At 32.3% G+C, this 20,424-nt stretch overlaps 1 long non-coding RNA gene and 1 other non-coding gene across 2 annotated transcripts; both read left to right on the top strand.

The window, feature by feature from the left end:
• Nucleotides 1-10,492: 10,492 nt before the first annotated feature.
• TRNAQ-CUG (transfer RNA glutamine (anticodon CUG)) lies at nucleotides 10,493-10,564 on the top strand. Its single transcript has one exon. It is a non-coding gene; the product is annotated as a tRNA-Gln (tRNA).
• Nucleotides 10,565-18,247: 7,683 nt separating this feature from the next.
• Nucleotides 18,248-20,295, top strand: LOC145105308 (uncharacterized). The gene is made up of 3 exons (XR_013707268.1): nucleotides 18,248-18,335; nucleotides 19,183-19,619; nucleotides 20,043-20,295. It is a non-coding gene; the product is annotated as an uncharacterized LOC145105308 (long non-coding RNA).
• The last annotated feature ends 129 nt before the right edge of the window (nucleotides 20,296-20,424 follow it).

The raw sequence follows: 20,424 nt of genomic DNA, 5'->3' as shown, positions 1-20,424 counted from the left end.
CCCATGGGTGGAGCTAGCTCATCCCATCATGCTGGGCACCCATCATATCACCAGCAATATATGGATCAATTCCAATCGATCCATACCCGCCTCGACACTTACCATCAAGATCTCACGAGCCTAACCCAAAGTTTTTCCTCCTTCACTACCCAATAAGCTCGGGATCAAGAGGGTCAGCGCAAGCATGAGGAGGACGTTTGGGCTTGGACCCGAAATCCCAACTACTATCCTCCTCCTCCTCCTCCTCTGTAATAGGTTGTTCCGTCCTCTCCGAGCATCGGGGACGATGCTTATCTTTCAGCTTGAGGAGGGGTAGAGTTGTACACTAGGTTTATTCATGCATAAAAAAAATTTATACGAGATGATGACACTCTTTACATACGATAGCTCCATGAAGGGGGAAAACGAGAAATCAAATGAAAAACAAAATACCCAAGGCGACCGGATAGTTACCGGAAGTGTAGAATCAGCTGTCATAACTAGGGGACCCAAACACCGTAATTCGAGACCCCGACCTTAGATAATAAAAAAAATGGCATACCGAAATGTTTTTGTGGGCGGTAATAACAGCTTTAGGGTGATTTGCTTCTGAATGTTTAAAAAGAATCTTTATCGGCAACTCTGGACCCACATAACACGGACCTATTTGTTGACACGTGTAACCCTCGCGGTAACAGAGAGCTTAAGTATCAGATCCACACAGTAAAGAAGGAAGAATGGGTACAACTGTTATATCCAGTACCCAAATCAAAAATTTCAAGCACGTAATCGAAGAAACTTTCAGAAATTCAAAAGTTGATTGAAGAATTCAAAACTCAAAACGAAGATTCAAATCCAAGTTCAATAAAATCAGAAGCCATCTCAAAGTCAAATTTGGCGAATGAAGAACTGTGTGATATGATACTTGTGGCTCTCGAAAAAAGTGAAAGCATAGGAGTTGGGCCCCTTCGGGTGGGCTCACTATTTCAGCGAAAGCTGATTCGCCGTGACGGGTTCTTAAGGATGCGTCGATTCTGATTCATGACCATCTAGTCTTAAGGACATGAGATCCCAAACTGTGTTATTTTCGCTCGCCAAAGCTAATTAAGGTATAAAGTTTAAATAAAACTATGATTGGATTATTGGATTACACCGTTTAGTGGTCTTCCTCACTTTGGGAGTCTGTGATATGTGGAAGGTAGCAGGATGGTCGCCTAGGTATTAATGATTGGAGCCCCATTGAAGTCTGATCGTATTTATATTTATTTATAAAAGTAAATAAATTGCTTTTGTTCTTAAATTTTTCTTTTGTTCATTTTGTTTCGATTTTTAGCTTAGTTATACTTCATTCATTGCATGTATTCATTCCTAGCCTTTAGGATCTTTTCATCCCCTTTTGCTCTATGTTTCTTTTTGCCATCTAGAAATCGTCCTGTTTCGTCTGATTCTTGTTCTTTCTTGGGGACAAGAAAGGTCTAAGCTTGGGGAGATTTGTTAGGTGCATTTTTTGCACCTTTTTGCATACCTTTTAGTCCCTTTTTATGCATTTATTTAGCTTAGTTATACTTCATTCCTCTTGCATTTTATCATATTCATTTTAGTATCTAGAACAACCTTATTTGCACACTTTCATGTCTTTTTCAGGTAAAATGGAGGTTGGATTGTGATTTTGGAGGTGCCGGGAAGCATTGGTGAAGATTTCAGGTTGATCGGACGCAAAGCGGAAAAGTTGAAATAATAAAGTTTGGAATTGGAGTCAGAGGGGTACACGGGGCGTGTTGGTTTTACACTGCAAAATGGGCACGGGCCGTGTTTGACCATAAAAGAAGAGTTTGATCCTGCTAAACACGACCCGTGTCATTTTAGCCTATTTTGATACGGGCCGTGTTGGCCCAGCTGAGCAGTTTTGAGCATCGAACTTTGGAGTTGGAATTGAGGATTGAAGACCATTTTTTCACTCAACACGACCCGTGTTGATTTACTCTATTTTGACACAGGCCGTGTTCGACCCAAAAACTACCTTTTGGCAGTTTTTCCTATTTTTCATATGATGGGATTAGGGTCATTTTTACAGACACACAACATATCAGAGCACTATTGGTGAGGGAATTTCGAAGGTTTTGGCAAGGATTTTATCGTTTAGCATTTGGAAACATTATTTCTCTTATTTGTAAGTTGTAATTGCACATCATTTCCATCTTTACAGCTTGTGATTTTGTTCTAGCCATGTGTGGCTAGAATCCTAGTTTCTCCAACTTCATGTTTTGACATTTTGGTTTTGATTTCAATCATATGACTTGATGTTTGCTTTTAATTTCTATCTACTGAAATTGATTTTACTTCAATTGAATGTTTGATTCTAATTGTGATTCTTATTGGCCATTTGAATTAGGGTTAGGTCATTCAAGTTATTCATTTTGCAAAATCCGTAATTGTTTTGTGAATTGGACTAAGTAACAAGCATTAAATTGATTCCCATTGAATGAATTTAGTGTAATCATTTCACACACTTTTACACTCCCGAGCTTGTGAGGAGTATTGGGTGTTGTTGGGAACATTCACATAAAGCTTAATGCAATCTTTAAATCTAATTCTAAGAGCTTGTTTAGATTAGGTTAGTAGGGTTAGGGTTAATCAAAGAGCTTGTTTTGGTTAATTAATGTAGTGAATGGGAAGTGTTAGAGTTTGTTAACACTTCCAAGTACCAACTTAGATGAAATTGAGCAAATATCATGTTATCTTGGAATCGCATTGCTAAGTTGTCATACATAGAGTTGGAGTCCTTACAAATTCTGAATTTAATTCACTCATTTAGCTGATTACTTGCATTTTTAAATGTTTGTTTTAATCATTGCATTCTAAACCCCCCTTTTTACTCTTGGTGACCATAGTACCTTGCGCAAAGAGGTATAGACTAATTATCTTGTTTCTCTGTGGATCGCCCCTACTTGCCTTGTACTACCTTTTAGTACAATATAGTGGGATTCTTTTGGAGTATATCGTACCCCTTTATTTGTTGGGTTTGACACGCCTAACAGAATCACAAAACATTTTTGTAAATCTGTGGGGTTGGTGTTTGTATATTCTGTTTAAAATCAAGATTGTTATAGACTTAACGCAAATGATAATGAAGGTCTTGGTAACATTGTTGCCAGATTTATATGTAACAATGTGTTATAACTTATAAGTTTTTTACTCATAGTTTGACAACCCGAAGAACATAAATTAAAAGATATACAAAGTAATCATTTAGTCCATTTACTCCTCATGCTCTTGCATTCTTTGTTATGATAAGAGTCTTGGTTCTTTGCATAATACAACACCATATGTTAATAAGGCTTTGGGATTTTATGACACATAAGTTGAAGCAAGATCTTCCAGGTGATGGAGATGAAGTTTATGTACTGTTTTTATTTTACTTGAAGATAATTGTTAACATAACTAAATAGGATTTGTGGGAGAAAAAAAGATGTTAGCCCATAAACTTGAACAAGAAGTAATAATTTTCTTTGTGCATAGGTTTTTGTTGTGGATTGGAGTCCAGATGGTGAGAAAGTAGCATCACGTGGCAGGGATAAAGTTCTGAAGTTATGGATGAGCTAATAATGGTCATAAAGAGAGAAAGCTTCTTGTACATGAATTCATTCACACTTTCCTTTGGGAAAGTGAAAAATTTGAAACATCTCAAGTGGTGTTATGATGAATTCCATAATTATGTGGCTTTCCATTTTGAAAAACACTATGTACCAGTTTCTTCTTGTTAATTTATGATCAATATGTATAACAGGATCACCGAGTAATGCATGTCAACCAAGCATTCATTAATCACAGCTTGCTCTCTTGCTTTTTTTACTACAATAACAGAAAACTTTTTCAAATAACAATGTGCTCTAACCATTAACAATATTAAATATTTGAGTAATGGTTAAATGAATGTTTGATTATAATAAAAATCAAAATTTTACCCTATGATTTTCGGGATGTTACATAAACCACATACATGAATCCAGTTGTTACGACTCCCTTTACTTCACTCAAATTTCGTCATCAAATATGCCTCAACAAACAACTCGAGATAGTGCTCATGCATCTCCAGCTCGGGCTCTCAAGTCCATTATGAACCCTTATGGTGATGTCATTTCACCTTCACTAACACTTTTAACCTTGTTGCGCAAGGTCTTCATCTTTCTTTAAGTTCATCGATCTGAATGTCATCCAAATGTACTAGTGAAATCTTATCAACAATGCACTTCCTCAACTGAGAGACATGAAAAGTGCTATGGATCTGAAGAAGCTCCTCGGGCATATCCAAAAGGTAGGGGGGCCTTGCCCACATGAGCAATGATCATGAACGATCTAATAAACATGGGGCCCAACTTGCCCATCTTCTTAAATGGGATGACTTCTTTCCAAACCTAGAATGACATTTATCTACATAACTCTTTTGTCTAATCTGCATTGTCTACAGTCTCTCACAAACCTATTGAATCAATTAGGTATTCTTGAGCACGACATTGGTGCTCCCCATAACCTTCTGACCAACCTCTCCCTAACAAATCGGGGTCTGCCACATCATCTCATAAAGCATCTCGAAGTGATGCATACTAATGTTAGAGTGGAAACTATTGTTGTAGGAAAATTCTTCCAACAAAAGATAAGAATCCTAGCTCCAACTATAATCGATAATACATGCCCTCGCCATATCCTTAAGAGTTTGAATCGTCCTCTTACTCTGTTCATCGGTATGAGGATGATATGTTGTACTGAAATGGAATCGTGTGTTCCTGGTCTGAAATATAAATATATGTTCTTGATTTGGTTGAAATATGAAAAGGTTATGCTGAAATTTGAAATTGTGTTTTTGATCTTGTTGTGCTGGAATTTGAAATCTAAAGCTTTAATTGGTTGACATCTAAAAGTTTGTGTATGTATGCTGAAATTTAATTTTGTCTTTTGTGTTCTTGATTATTTCATGTTGAAATCTAAAGCTTAATTTGATTGACTGAAATATGTTTATTGTTGTAAACTCTAAAAATTTATTTTAAATCATGTTTATTGATGTTGTAATTCATTTTTTTTATCAAACATAAGTAATTCACTTTGCAAAAAATGGATAACAATGATAAAAAATATTTTTTTTCTCATTCAACAACCTTATCAAACAACATGAATCATTTGAGGTCTCTTAGCTAGGGGGTGAGCATTTGGACTGGACCAACTGGAACCGTTTTTTTAGAAATTGATGGACCATGGACTGGACCTGTTGAGGCTTATCGGGTCCATATATCCAGGGGCTGGTCCATGTATGAGTTTTCGGTTCTTGTACTCATTGGAATGATATAACTTTAAGTGTATATGGTACAACCCGTTGAAGTCCTACCAAAATTAGTTTGTATTATAACCCGCGTTAAACGCGGGGAACGCATAAAAAACATACAAATGTCTACAGATATTGCATAATAATTATATAAAAAAAATTATGGTTATTGGTATTATTGAAATGTGTAGAAGATACATTGAAATCGATAAATATCTATAATCGTTGAAGGACCTCTTTGTATACAACATTTTTTGTTTTATTAGTTGAATGACTTTCCTCGTCACATATGGTTATGATATTGTTATATAAGCATAAGGATTCTAATTAGACATTTCTTCCATAATAAGGTTACTTAATTTAAGTCTATATTGACAACTAATATACCGTTTTTTTCACTGCATTAAATAGTGACAACTATTTCATTTATTCAAATAAAGTCACATAGTATAATTTATGGAATGTTAAATGTTATATGGATTTAATTTTAGTATATCACCAATGGAAATTCTTTTCTAAATCATGATTAGTTTATTTTAAATTGATTATGAATATAAGTGTTAGCTTTTATGTTTGTTCTTATTTATTTGGTGTTCGCAAGAACTTTACATTAGTCTTGTCACAACTTTAAATAATTTTAGTATATCATCAATGTAATTTGGTATATCTTTCAATTATATGAAATATCAAATAATGACATTTCATTACTATTGTGATAATTTAGTTTATATATTTCATTTTTACTAATCATAACAATCTTTTTTTTCTAATACCGTAACACTTTTACTAATTGTACTTACAAATCTCCTAATATTCTATCATTTTTAACTTACTTTATAATTTTTCATAACTATACTATTTTCAAGATTGACTGTCTTAATAGTTTGTTTTTGCAGTCTATTCAATTTTATATTTCATTGTACAACATCATCGCTTGTATGTTTTTTGAAATCATTTTAAAAATGCTTAATGTTTACATCTTGATATTTTTTTAATAAACTCGTGTAATAATTATAGAATATGTATCTTGTTTGAATTAACATTTACTTCCTTCACTAAATTAAATTCCTCACTAAACGTATATATTTTTAGAAAGTAATAATTATAATGGGGCAACATTATCTAAGACATATGTTTGATATATTTTTGGACGGAAAAAATCGGGATCATTAAAAAAATTTATATAAAAAAAAATACAAATTTAAATTGGGTGAAATTATGGATAAAGTTACAGACGAAAATTATTTTGGTGGGAATTGTCTTTTGTAAAGTATAATACTATGACAAAATTCGAAATATGTATATTGTTGTGTAAATTTATGAGTTTTATTGTTACTATATACAGATAAAACAAAGTGTGTTGATATGTTAAACAAAAAAAATAATTTCAATGAACGTATGTAACTAAAAAATGGAATTTGAAGATGAAATTTTAAAACTTAAAAGTAAGAAGACATGTGATAAAAAAATGTGTGAAAGAGCTCTAACTACATTTGACCAATTTGTTAGTGAGAAGATCATAACTGGACCCCTCTGATAATGATGAACGAATCATTTCCTGTATAACAAAAGCTGAATTCTATAATTAGTGGATTCAAAATGTTTTAAATAATGCTAAAATAAACATGTATATCGAAGTGTAGATGAACATGTGATTTTCATGCAAACGACATGTTTGATAGTATCATGTAGAAAAATACTTTAGAAAATAAAATGTTTTAAACACATATACTTAACTTAGATCTTGATCAACCAGGTTTATCAACCGTTTCTCCCTTGAATTTTTGGTAATCACTTTCATGAGATTAGTCGACACAACGTGACCAACACAATCTGGAACAAAAAAAAATTAACGGTTGTTGTATTATAGATGTGTAATACAATAAATATTTACGTGTAGATAAGGTAGAATGTTAAAATTAAATCTTACCAAATGCAACACGAGTGTCGAGATTCTTGGCTATCAAATCCTGGAAAGTCACAAAACAGCAAAATCATTTGATAAAAATAAAAAATTGTAACTACTCTTCATTTAAAATCATGTATAAGCTATTGAACATGTTTGAGTTGTTTTTTAAGTTTGCTTCCAAAGCAAGAGTACTTGAACACGAATGTTTCAGATTTCCTTGGATGCATCAATGCCAGCAACCTTATCAAAGACGATCTCGTCGCGATTGTTTTGTGTCATGGGTGTAAAATGAAAGAGAAAACAATTAGAATTAGAAATAACTTTTATATGAAATAAAAGGGACGTATACAATGTATATCTATAAAGATGTATGATATATAAAGAGGTATGAAAGCTATTATAGTTGTCAACAAAGTTATTTCCATACTTAATCAAAGGATGCATAAATATATTATATATTATTTCCTATTAAATCAACCTAAAAGTGTAATAGGATCATACCAAAGTATTTTAAAATCATACCAAAATTAATCGGATTCTTATGACATAATAATTAAAAAAATCATAATCATCTCTAATATATAAAAATAACATTTTCCTAATTAGTGTCAATTCCAAAGATAGTTAATTTCTGTTTTGTTAAAGGTACGTAATATCTTTTCATGTTTATTTGAAAAGTTTCAGAAAAGTAGTTAACCGATTTCATGTAATTTGTGACAAAGAAAATCGAAATATATGAATACATATATTTGACATAGGAACAAAAAAATAATCGAAAAAAATATACAAAGCGAAAGAAGGTACTCACCTTCTACTGCACAACAGAGAAGGTTTTAAGCAGAGAATGATGATGAAAGTTATAAACAATAAAAATAATGTTGTAGGAGAAAGTTTGAAGAAAAGCAACAATTGAAAATAAATGTGAGTCGCGGATTCAATGATGAATCATATATGTATGTGATAATTTGAATCTGATTTTTTGGTATTAATGGTTTCCTAATAAAAATGGATTTTATATTAATGGTTTACTAATATAAACAACTTTATATTAATGGTTGATACTAATGTCTTAATTCAAATGGTTTGTTACTAATATATTTTTAAAGTTGACCATATTAAAACCTTTATAACCAAAAATTCAAGATTTAAAATATGATAAATTTTTATTGGAATTATAAACATTCATTTAACCGGATGTAAGTTAATTTTGTTTGACAATTGGAAAGCTTTAATTGGAATTAATTAAATACATTCAATTTGGGGAATATGATGTCAGCAATTTGATCTAAGGGTAGAAAACATAGGATTAAAATATAATCAAAAGCCCAGATTATTTAATATGATGTCATAAGGTTTCTCTTTTAATAATATTTAGAGATATGTTTGGGTTTGATTATTCATTTTAGATTAAAAATATTTTTTTTGTTTGATTGTTCGTTTTAGATAAAAAAAAATATGATTACTTTTACCATTTGTTTGAAATTTAAATCAAATTAATTAATGACATTATCATTTATTCATAAAAAAATATCATTTATTATGCATTACTTATACAAAATTAATTTTCCAAACAAAGTCAACTAAGATATAAATCAAGTATGGTAGTCTACCAACAAAAATTAATAATTTTAACACAAACATATAAAATTAATTACCAAATTCATTACTATAACATAAAAAATCATAGTTTAAACGTTAAAATAATCCAACCAACGAACATCATAATCAAGTCTTTTATTGACCTCTTTCCCATTCATTCGTCATCTAATATGTTTCTTCTGATAATACGTGTATGATTATTTGAAGATAATCGAATTTTGGTGATTGATTGTTTATATGCATGCAATAATCGATTTTTTCCTTATTAACGCGGCATGCGAGCGAGACAATGAGAAACATAGGGAAAAGGGTAACCGGGTTACGGAAACATATTTGGATAAGTAGAAAAGATTTGAAAAAGATTTTGACTTTTAAAATTCCGGTCCAAGTCAATTTTGTACTTGGAACCGGCCGAACCTATGCGGTTTGATTTTACATGATTCAATGAACCGATAACCAACCATACTCTAAAAATCCAGTCAAAAGCTCCAAATGCTCATCCATACTCTTATCCATTCAAGCCTCTTAGTCATTCAACGTTATTTCATTCATTTTTTTTTACCAAACAACGTTAAAATAAGCGAAAACAATGTAACATTGTCTATAAATGACTAATAATTGCGGTTTCTTATCATCTATACGCTTAGGTGCTACTAGTTGACAAAAATCATGGCAAGTGTTTTGTGCATCTTATCAGATGGACGGAACTATGTGGATTAGGCGGGTGCTTGTGTTTTTAATATGTCAAATGTTATATTTAGAATCAACCGTTCAACATAATTACCTAAATCTATCTCATTTTTATCCAAATTCTTTGGAATTATGACCTTTGATGTTGTATAACCCAATCGACCCATCTTATTTTAATTAAGATTTACATTTTATCTAATTAATCGACTAGTGGCAAAATAAACAAATCAACATTTAAATAAAAGGTTAATATCATAAAATGGAAATTAACATACACAATTTGTTATTTAGGTCACTTATATTTTATTTGTATTTAACATGCCATTAATTTTTTTAAGTTCTCATGACGTCGTTATTGTGTTTTTACCGGATAAACTGACATTAATCTTACATGTAGTCAAGTGTGACATAACTTGTTCATTTAAGAGGTGTTTGGGTTTGCTTTTTTACAACAGTTTTTTTTTTTTTTTTTTTTTTTTTTTTTTTTTTTTGTGTAAAAGTGTTTATTACTTTATCCAGTGTCAAAACATAGTTTTTGAAAAATATTTGGTTTAACTTATTCAGTAACAAAACTAAATAAGCCGATAAGTTGTTTTTTAATGTTTGACAAATGATGCTTGTATATATAATTATGAAATAATTTATCAAAAACTGCTTAAATTTAAATCAATAAAGTAAAAAGGAAGTAACTTATCAAAAAACCACTTAAATCAATAAAGGCTTATGTAAATTTTTTATCTAAACATTTAAAACATTTTAATATTGGTGTCAAGGCATAATAAACACGTCAAATAAACAATCCCAAACACCCTTTTATATTTATCTGAGATTAAAATTGTATAAACTATGCTTATATATAAAATTACTTGATGACATTACCCTTAAATAAATAAATTGACTTTTGTTCGTTCGCTAACATCTTAAATACGCAAAGTTGTTGACTTTGTAGGATAGATGTTTGAATATTTAAATTAAATAGTGTAAATTATGACAAAAGTGGTCCTATGGTCTAGTGGTTAGGACATTGGACTCTGAATCCAGTAACCCGAGTTCAAATCTCGGTAGGACCTATTTTTGTATATTTTCTGAATGGGTGGAATTATTCCTCTTTCTTGAACTTAACGAAAAAAGGTATATATTTTGTACGTCATATCTTATCGGTTAAATAAACAGAATGATTTCAAAGTTAATTATATATTTTTAATTGCAAGTCTTGAAAAATATTTGTAGATCACATATTATATGCGAAAGATCTAGCACATCAGAACCTTCCTTTATTTAATAGACCACTAAATCCAATCAGACCAAAGATTTAAGTGTGAAATGAACCTCCCCCTTCGATACAAATCCCGTAAAAGGTTTCATTAGCAATCTTCTAAATCCACTCGAGTGGAAAAAGTGATTTTTTGGATCCATATCAAATTGTCAAACACCAAAGGGCTTCTGGTCCAGCGATATCCGGTGTTGCCCTTCCTCCTTGAGGTTGAGGGTTCAAGTCCCGTCGTGGACATAGGTGGATTTCAGGTTTAGTTTAAGAATAAGTTAGATTTGCTGTTTCAAAAAAAAAATCAAATTGTCAAACTAAGGCTCCGTTTAATAAAATTGTCTAATAAAGAAATATTTATTAATATATAAATATTATATATTTATAAATAATATTTTTTAATACATAAATATTATATACTAAAAATAATATTTATTAATATATAATAGTTAAATAAAAAAGAAATTAAAAATTATTTAAAATAAATTAATAATGCAAGAAAGAAAGATGCAGAGTTTAGGGAAAGACATATCTTACCAGGAAAGACCCATTTTTTGTGCATATCAAACGGTTTTTCCGGTCCATTCAGCCAGAAAGATCTGTTTGGACCTGAAAAAATATCTATCGGGGCCTAACACTATATTATCATTTATGGAGTTATATGGTTATCATTTATGGAGTTATATGAGAGGGCTTAATGAAACATTTAAAATATGTAAATAACAAGTTAGCTAAAAAAAAAAAACTTTTCAAACATAACAAATTAAAATAAAAAAATAAAGGGAAATTAAGTAATCTAATCACAATTTAATATATATTTGAAAAAAATAACCAAAAACAATAGTTTTTAACAAGAATAAAATACATTTTTTTTTTGAAAAAAAAATACATTTCGGACTGACATTCCGGATTTCGGACTGGGATTATGGATTTTAGAAAAAAAAAAAACTCCGGAATTTCAAGAACAAATCCGAAATCCGATTAGCAATTCCGGAATTTCGAGAATAAAAATCGATTTTTAGTTATCTACAAAAAGTTCAATAAACATAACAAATGTGATCAATATACGGTATTAATGCATAAAATCATACATTTGATTAAAAATGGTGACATTAAACACTTTGAAATGAACATTTCAAACATAAATAAGAATATTTGAATTTTTTTTTTTGAAAAAACCCATAAAACAACTTCGAAATTTGAAGATCAAACCTGAAATAGAATGTTCTGAATGAAACATTTTTTGAAAAAAAAACTATAAAGTAATGAAGAGAACCCCGGAAATATAAACAATAATCTGAAATGAGTATTCTAAACAAAATTGTCAAAATCGTGATCTTGATTGTAGGATCGTACGATCCTATGTAGCACTAGATTTCCAGGTATTTTACATTTTGACCATTGGTATGAGAATTGTTTGCAAAATTGGTCAGAATTGGCATTAAAATGAAAAGTGGGGGTTGTGTGAGTACGCTGGGCGTACGTGGTTAGGGGTCAAACCCTAATTTTTAGGATTTGGACCCTATTTAAGCAACCTTATGCTCGAAGGTTCTCTCATTAGCAGCCTCCATTGCCCCCTTTTATGTTATATCTCGAAACCCTAACTCATTTCTAGAGAGAATTGATCCTTATGTGTGTTTTGGTGTATCTTGAAGAAGAAGAATAAGCTTGATGAAGGAGCATTGATCAAGTGGGAGCTTGTAGATCCAGGGTCCATCCATCATTTTCAGCTTCATAGAGGTATAAAGTCTTGACCTTGGCTATTCTATGCTTAGATCTAGGGCTAGTTGAGTTTTGAGCATATTTTGGTCCCATGAGTGAGTTCTTGTGAGTAAATGTTACTCTAGAAGATTTAAGTTGCCTATTTTGATGTTTCTGAGGTTCCTAGTTCATAAAGTTTGCATCTTAGTGGTTGTAGATCAACCATGCATGAGTTAATGATCATTTGATGGAAGTAGAATGCAAAATCTTGGATTTAGTCTCTTTGAGCCATACAAAGGCATCATGTTGGTGACTTTATCGTTTAAGACATTCCCCAAGAGCTAGATCTGCAAAATGGACGTCTAGACTTAAATCATTAAGTGCTTAATGGCGTTTTTGGCTAACTGGAACGTACGTCGGGCGTACGCAAGCACACACTGAGCATACACGTATGGGTTCCCGATTCTTACGGCACAGTTTATTACGCAGGGCGTACTTGTGGTATGCTAAGCGTACTCACTAGGAATCCTTTTTGGGTTTTAGGTGGTTTGGGCCATTATTGGACCTTATGCCTTTTTGGGCCATGGTGGGCTCTAGGTCTCTTGGGCCTTAGGTCTTCTGGGCTTGGGTCGTGGGTTGAGGGGCCCATTAAGGGAAGGGTAAAATGGTGTTTTACCCTAGGAGTCGGGATTAAGGATTTAGACTCTCAGTTATGATTTATAGACTAATTGTTAATTAGGGTTTTGCTATTTGTGATTTAGTACGAGCATTTTTCCGGTTCAACACCTCGAGTGTTATTTGTTTATCAGTTGATTGAGGTGAGTCTTCTCACAGTGTTTTAGCGGGTTGAAGGTACCAATGCCGGCACATAAATTATTGCTACTAGAATACTAGCTGTCTGTGTGACTATTACATGTATTATATGTTTTAGTATGTATGCCGGGCGGGGCTCGATGCCAGACGGGGCCTGATGAGTGTGTTGGACGGAGCCCATCGCATGTTACTGACAGATCTGTACCGGACGGGGCCTATTGTATGTATGGTATATGGTAATTTGGGGGAAACTCACTAAGCTTTGTGCTTACGGTTTTCAATTTATGTTTCAGGTACTTCCGGTCTGAAGGGGAAGAGCTCGGGATGAGCGCATCGCACACACCATGATTTTCTGTTTTATTTGACTCTGATGTATTTTTGGATGATTGTTAACATACTTTGATTTCCTTTATGGTTTTTATAAACATGTTGGTTGATGTTTTTATTAATATAAAAATGAAAATTTCGGTTATAAATTTTGGGACATTACATCCTAGGCATGCAAAACGAGCCAGATCGTATACAAATCGTATTTAGGGTAGGATCACAGAAAAGATTGTAGGATCGTATGTAGAATCGTAGGATCGGGATCCGATCCGATACTACCTTCCCTTGATTTTTTTTTCTTGAAAATGAAAAAATAATATAAATTTACCATTTTATGTCTTTTACCTTTACCAATTTACCATTTATTCAAGGCCGGCCCAAGGCATATTCAGAAGGTGCATCTAAACAGGCCCCAAAAATCAGAGGGTGCATAATTTTTATTGCATTTTTGTTAGCTTGTGTTCAGTGAGCCCAAAACTTGCAAAACACATTAGGTTAATTCATGGCAAGTCGCACATATAAGGCAAGACGAGCAGGAAGAAGATGAAATTACGGGAAAAGAGAAAAAAACGCTTTGATTTTGAAATACCCTAACTTTTGTATTTCTGAAAGGCCCAAACTTTCATACTTCACAATATTGTTACTCCAAATTACTTCAAAACATGCTACATGCATATTTATAAATAATATTTTACATTGATAGTGTGATTACAAAAGACTGGATACAAACCGACTAAGTTTTAGTATATTACAAAGTGTTATATTTATTACATAACTACCCAGGATATTATAGTTTTATACATACGTAAACCCAAGTACAAAAGTAATAGTATAAACTATTCTAATTCTTCCAATAGTATATGACTATACTGGATTCTCATTACCTGCAATTGTTAAACACTGAGAGGGGTAAGCGGTGACGCTTAGTGAGTTCAGTAATAGATACAATATAGCGTTATGCCATATATATACTTCAATATGGCAGAAGCAAAGAGGAACAAGGAACAACAAAGGCATATGTGTATCATATGATAGGCTTTCCATATCAATCGATGATTTGATTCAATAATATATAATCAATGAGACATAACAATTTCAACTACTTGATATACATCAATAACACTTCGGCCCAAATAGCACAGAAGACATACAATTTCAGATTATCATTTTGCTAGAATATACGGGCTTTCAGCCCTAGATAGCCCTATGTCAATACCAGAAGTGATACGAGTCATGCTCTACATGGATAAAGGCACAAAGCCTATACCAGAAGTGATACGAGACATGCTCTACCTGGTCAAAGACATAAATCTGATACCAGAATAATACGAGACATGCTCTACATGGCCAAAGGCTCAAAGCCAATACCAGAAGTGATACGAGACATGCTCTACATGATCAGTGATATAAAAATCAAGATAACACAGGAAAGCACATAATACATATAACACATAACATACAATTGTTCCTATATATTGAACTCACCTTGAAATAACCGGGGGTTAAAATTTTAATTTGGGCAGCACTTTGGCTCTAAATATGACTTTCTGTGTCGAAACGGGGGATTTTAGTTGAAAACTGGGCCTTACTCGGGCAGAGTTTCGACTCGAAAATATAATTTTCTCGGGAACTTCGGAGTGTCGGGACTTGCTTTGGGTGTCGGGAATGATACTGGGACTTCAGGGGGTGTTAGTGTAAATTTAGAGAGATTAGAGGGTGTAAAATGAGAGAATTCTAAATAAAAATACGGCAGCCTTCGCATCCTATTTATAGTAGTCCGAAGCTGCTGACTACGCTGGGCGTAAGTCCTCGGTACGCTGGGCGTATTGCGAGGCGGTCCACTACGTTGAGCGTACCCCTCGTACGCGGGGCGTAGAAGCTTAGTGGCTTCGGACGTGTCAACTGTGCGAGATACGTGGCATCCGAGCGAAGACCGGCGACGTGGCTGATCCGAGGCCCTGCAAGTGCGAAGTACGTTGGGTGTACGAAACTAAGTACGCTGGGCGTACCCTTCAGATAAGGCTTCGAATTTTCATTTATTTTTATTAAAAACTTCGAAAATTTATATCTTTTGCGTACGAGCTCCGTTTTTTACGCTCTTTATATCCACGCGTAGGTAAGATTATGCTCTACAATTTTTGTTTAGACTCCGTCGGCTAATTTTGATTTCATTTTTAATATTATATTTTTAACGGGCCGGGACAGGAAAAGTCCGTTAAAAATTCATAACTTCTTCATCTGACGTCCGTTTTCTTCTGTCTTTTTACCGTTGAACTACAATCGACGAGATCTTCAATTCTCGTTTAGGTTGTGTCGGCTAAAAATCACTCGATCTTTATTTCGAGTTTTTAGCTGTCTACTGCTATTCCGAAACTTAGAAAAATCATAACTTCCTCATACGAAGTCAGATTTGGACGTTCTTTCTATAAAAATTCTCGGTTTAATGAATACTACGACATTCGTTTAGATTACTAAAGCTAAAAAGTAGTTTATCGAAAACTCACTTTTTACGTCATATGGCGTCGTGCCGGTTTTGTCGCGAAACTTCAATAAGTCATAACTTCTTCGTTATAACTCAGATTTCGATGAGGTTTTCGCCTAAATGTTTCCAACGAGATTCTTTACAACTTTCATTAATATAATTTTACTTATTTTCAAATTTTATATTTTCGTTAAATTTCAATATTTGACTTTTGATTGGAATCTCATAAGACTTCCAATATTTTCCGAGTGATGCTAAACATAGTTTTACTTCATTTATAGTAAAAACTATCTGTTAGAACTCAACGCTCAAATTCTTATAATATTTCATTATATTATTCACTTTTAAAATTAAATAACACGATAACTGAATGTGTATGTTACAGATTTCTTCTTACGTATGGGGCCGAAGCGGGAATTAAATCTGCAACGGTTCTTCACTTCTTTCATCTTTCTCAAAATTCTGAAACAAAGTTACAAACATCCTACAATCTTTCTCAAAAATCAGAAAACGCATTCTTCGCTTCTTTCTTCTCGAAAATCAGATCTTAGAAGCTTCAGATTTCGTGTTGTGAACTTGTAGTTTCGAAATGAGAAGAAGGTAGAGATAAAGGTATTTCCGATTTTTTTATTTTTATTTTTTCTTGTTCCTTACTTCTTTTTCTTCTGCTTAATTTTTTTTATTTCTAATTTTAAAAAGAACAAGATTAAGAACTGAGTTCTGAAAATCAGATTCAGAGGAACAAGAACTAAGCAAATGAGAACATTAGTTTCAAAAGTCAGAAATCGGAACGAACGAACAAGGCATTGAGGAAATCGATTTCTCGAAAAACAGTTTTGAGTTCTTACAATCTTTCGGTCGTTCTTCTTGCTCCTCGAAAATCAGATTTTAGAAGCTCAAAATTCAATCCGGCTAGAGGTTTCGAAATCAGAATGTATAGGGAGTTTCTAATTCTTGATTTTTTCTAGATTGTTTTTTGTTTTTAATTTTTGACTTTTGGATTTTTGAAGGGACACGTAAATCACTTTCGAAAATCAGAAGGAACAAGGTTACAAGGAAATCAATTTCTGATTTTTGTGAAGGGACAAACAAATATAAATCTATGTTTACCTTTCTGGTTCTTTTTTTATTTGTACTTTTGATAAATGTTTTTGCTCGTTCATTTTGTGGTGTCAATATTTTACATTTTCAGATAATTACAAACATGAAATTGATGTCGTATTGTAGAAAGTAAATAGCTTAAAAAATCAATCTTTATGTTGGTGTATTGGTTAGGTATGGTGTTTGTTTATGTTGGTGGTTTCCGGTGAGGTAAAGGATTGGAATGGGTTCTTTGTTTTTTTGGCCTGAGACAAATGAAAGTGAAAATATTTTGTTGTTAATACTTAATGTTTGCTTTGTAAATGAAAGATTTTTAGTTCAAGAATTGCTAATTTCAACTTATTGCATGTCTATCACAAAGTTTGTGATATGTTACATGATTCCTTTTAGAATGGAAGTTAGCCAAAGAATCTGAGCTCTTTAATATGGATTTTCATGTGATTTTTTTCGTAATTTATCATTTATTTTTCAAAAAATTTAATGGCTTAATCTAAAAATAAAAATAAAAGTAAAATGTTGTAAAAGTCAAATGCTGCAGAAAATAAGTATATTTAAGCGACAATTATTTTGCATAAATTTTTTGCTTTTTAAGTTTGAAAGCCTATTTTTTTGTTAAATTGCACAGAGCCTCCGGAATCTCGCGGCCGACCCTGCATTTATTATTTTGTGCTGTGAATCGTGACTAATGTTTGAAGTTTTTATAAATATTGAATGGAAAATTGAATGTTTGAGATATTTTTCATGTTTTAAAATTACAAATTAAAATTATATTTTTTTCGTAGGATCTTAGGATCCCGATCTTGATCTTACGATCATAAAACGATCATACGTAGAATCCCGATCTTGATAATTTTGATTCCAAAGAAAATAATTATTTTTGAAAAACTAAAATAAAAAATATTATTTTCTTTGAAAATGTGGGATTACTTTTAAAATGATTTTTGATTTCTATCTTTTTCAAAAAGCTAAAAAATATAAAAGATGTTTGGGAAATATAAATTAACTTTTAGCTTTTTGCTTTTCAAAAAATAAAATAAAAAAAAAAACTTTTTACCTTAAGCGCGGTTTTGACTGGTTATTTCAGCTAGGATGATCACCGTTACTGTAGGGTTTATACGTTATACACGGCCTCTACAACGATAACACTTTGAAGGTACCGATTTGTCGTTCTCTTGTTCAGTATTATTCGTTCTCTGTTGTTTACCTGGTTGTATTTCAGTCGATAGGTTTCTTAATCGTTGGACATAGATGCTTTTCTGATCGATTAGTTTATATCTTGTGTTAGATTTGTTGTAGTGTGTTTGTTTCCAGGAAAACGTGTCAATGTTTGTCATATTGTTAATTTTGTTTTTATGCAGTTCGTTGTTTGAGCATTTAAAGTTTTGTTTTGCCCTAGCTAGTGGACGCCTTTGGTGTTTATTTTGTTTTGTAGATCTCTGATCTCTCCTTCGGTTATTGTGGAGATGGTAGCTATAATTTATCTAAAGATGAACCTGGTGTCCAGATCTTTCTTATTTGTGATTTCGTCCAGAGTTCTTTGGCTACTATGAAAAGGAATCACAGACACTTTTGTAAATCTGTGGGGTTGGTGTTTGTATATATATTCTGTTTAAAATCAAGATTGTTAGACTTAACGCTGATGATAATGAGGGTCTTAGTAACATTGTTGCTATAGATTTATATGTAACAATGTGTTATAACTCTTAAGTTTTCTACTTTAGTTTGACAACCCTTTTGCCTCACAATTTTAGGGGTTAGTGCTCGAGTGGTACCTGTAGTTTATACAACCCTTTTTTCTGGTCCCAGACTTTTGTTCCAAAATCAGCTCTTTATCTATTTGTAATGATTACATGATATTGAGAGTGTTAAAAATGATTCACAACGGTTAATATATATAATCTTTAATATTATGTTCTATTATGTTATAGATTGTAGTTTTTATAAACTCCTATTGAATAGATATAACTATTAATGAATATCCATTGTTTTTTTTTGTTCAGGAGCTAGCTTGTAGTACAGAACTGTGTAAAACAATGAAAAAGTCTATAATCAATCTCTTATGTGATTGTCTACGATCATGATGATATGACGTAGATTATGCAAGGACCCAAGAGTTTATCACAATAGCAATGAAAGCAAGAGCGTGTGGAGTAGATGTATGGTATGACTGCCTTGCATATCTTTCAACAACAATATCAATAATGGTCGATTGTTAAATTTAACTTCTAATTTTATTTTATTTTATTTTTATCATTATTGTTTGTCTATTCTTTTGCACCGTCTATTTCTCCCTCTTTGTTCGTGTTTGGTTCTTCTAGACAAATCATAGAGAGGATGGCAGTGGTCAATTTCGTTATCAATTACTCAAGCCTTATTGCTTACATGCATTATGTAGGCAAGAGACAGAATAAAACTTAGCCGTAATACTCCATAGAAGGTACAATTTAATAGTTTATGTTTGTTAGGTTTTAAATTTTCTATTCATTGATCACATATTTTTATCAATATTATTAAATATTCTATTTTTTATTTGCCGTTTTCGGTTCAAACATAAAGCCATCATCAATGTTTTTTTTTTTTTTTTTTTGTTTTGTAAGAAGTCATCATTGATGTTGATAACACTTAAAATATATTCTCGCATGAAAACTATTTCAAATATGATGATAAAGAGGTTGATCACATTCTTACCTTGTACTATGTTGTCAATCTGCTGTTACTTAAGGTTCTTTTTTAGTTGGCGATTTTTATTTGCATATTATCGTTACGGTGACTCATTGTTTATTACTTGATCTTATTACATGACTATATGTGCATGCATACTAAGATATTTAAGACATTGATATTTGATAGAATGGTTTAGGTGGAAGAATGAATCTTGGCACATATGCTGTACAATGTTCCGGCGATTCACAAATCATGCTCTTTGTGTTTCATTTGTTATTAAAGAGTTCATCACGACAATCTCAACTTATAGTAATTGGTCTCTCTCATTTTGTTAAGTTTTGGACGAGTCATATCAAGGGAGCAGAAATAAAAGTAGGACTCTTTGTGAGTCCTTCCACTTTTTTCTACCCACGTTCTCATAACCATATCGAAACAATTGATGATGTCAAGTGGGCTGTTGTTGGTTTGGTTAATTCTATATGACCATTGAATAAATGATATATCATGGTTTCTTTGAAATTTTTAGAGAAAACATGTTGTATAGTTAATCCTGTTAGGATCGAGACACGAACAAGAAA

Source organism: Lactuca virosa, chromosome 1 (assembly GCF_052849685.1).
Source record: "Lactuca virosa cultivar CGN04683 chromosome 1, Lactuca_virosa_CGN04683_v6, whole genome shotgun sequence".
In the NCBI taxonomy this organism is placed as follows: domain Eukaryota; kingdom Viridiplantae; phylum Streptophyta; class Magnoliopsida; order Asterales; family Asteraceae; genus Lactuca; species Lactuca virosa.
Note: the sequence above shows the minus strand (reverse complement) of the source record. Positions and strands in the feature narration are given on the sequence as shown.